The sequence below is a fragment of the Gobio gobio genome, assembly GCF_949357685.1.
Source record: "Gobio gobio genome assembly, chromosome: 2".
NCBI classification, from domain to species: domain Eukaryota; kingdom Metazoa; phylum Chordata; class Actinopteri; order Cypriniformes; family Gobionidae; genus Gobio; species Gobio gobio.
In genome coordinates this window covers 75,805,999-75,807,615 of record NC_137098.1, presented here as the reverse complement: position 1 = coordinate 75,807,615, position 1,617 = coordinate 75,805,999, and the positions used below count along the sequence as shown (strand labels likewise).

Here is a 1,617-nt window from a genome sequence, read left to right as displayed (position 1 = left end):
TTTTATGTTTTTTGCTGCTTTCCTTTTTCGTGATCAACAATGACAGGACACCGTCTTCAACTCAATCTCTGCATCATGGACGCGACGAACTTTTTGGACTCATTTTCAGGAGGCTGTCTTCGTCTTCATAACTCTGAGGCAAACTGCAGGCGCTATGAACCACAGCATGGGTAATGTAACGTTACGATTTAAAGAATATGCTTTTATTCAGCTGTATAAGGAAATGGATGCGTTTATAGATCCGAGCTTAAAACTGCACATTTTGTTTACACAGACTATCCTCGCCTCATAACGAAGCCGTGAGCTCTTATCTGCTTGGAGAGATTTCCGCGAGTCCAGATTTAACCGCTGATCATGACGAAATTGTGTGTAAGTAACTTCTAATGTGTTTCTCATTCCTTGTTTAATTTTACCGTGACTGTTTTTATTAATACCAGTCTCATGTAATTGTTTTCCAGCTGCCTGTAAGACGTATTATGAATCGACACGCCGGAGCTTCAGATACAAACAACCTGAAACTGCGAAGTTTAGCTCGGAGTCGATCAAGAAGAAAAAGGGTAAGATTTATTATATTAGATCCGTTTTTTGTCAATGTGAGTATTTTTCAGGTTGCTTATTGTCTTTATGGATTGTATTACAGTTGCTGGAAGCAAGAGTGTGCTGGATGAGGTGGACGTTTGGAAGTCCGCGGCCATTGAACTCATGTTTGACGAGGAAGACGGCATTGTTGACGGGGTGTCTGGATAGATTGTGCGGCCACCGCGCTCTCGCAGCCTGGAGCTCGACGAACTTTACATTACGAGACATTACTGCTGCACTGTACATAGTTGTGTGTTTAACAATAAAGCTCTTTCTTTGAGTAAACCGCTGTGTTTTATAAATGAAGCCCTTTCTTTGAATGAACAGCTGTATGCTTATAAATGAAGCCCCTTGTTTGAATAAACGGCACGGTCCGTATAATTTTCCCATATATTCCTTGATGGTATGAATACTTCATAGCACAATAACATTAATATGAAACAAATTATTACAACATAAATTATATATTTATTATTATTATTATTGGGGTTTACATTTATAATGAGCCAGGGGGACCAATAATGATTGGTTTGCAGTGATCTGCCAACCAATCACGAGGGATTTTTCTTTTTTAAATGTAGTGGCTTCAGCCAATAGTGAGTGAGTAAATTCAAGTCTGGCCGTTGACTCTCTGGTTTCGCTGCTATTCATATGCAAATTAGAGGCGTCGCACCTCCGCGCGGTCTCTCAGCGGGGGGCTCTCCACCTACGTCATGGTTCGTTTACGACAATTTGTGGCACAGACGAACGCGACGTTCGCTGCCTCTAAATTGTCGAAAACTGCCGAAAATTAGGGAGATTTCCAGGAGTATACAGGCGTTTATGGGGTCGAAAATCCCACTTTTCATGCAGTGTCTCCTCACTTTGATTTAATAAACTCATTAGACATCAACACAATCCATAATAAAATACAGTCTAGTTCTAGACTATCTTCATCATGGGGGGGATACTCTGGGTTCGGGCCAAATTCCGAGCCCGGAGCCCTCCCCCGGACAGCACGCCAAATACGCATAATCTTTACTCCATTTAATTTGATGT

General features: G+C 41.5%; 1 long non-coding RNA gene across 1 annotated transcript; it reads left to right on the top strand.

Moving 5' to 3' along the window:
* Positions 1–294: 294 nt before the first annotated feature.
* LOC307122672 lies at positions 295–775 on the top strand. Its single transcript, XR_013816077.1, has 3 exons — positions 295–369; positions 459–557; positions 641–775. It is a non-coding gene; the product is annotated as an uncharacterized lncRNA (long non-coding RNA).
* The last annotated feature ends 842 nt before the right edge of the window (positions 776–1,617 follow it).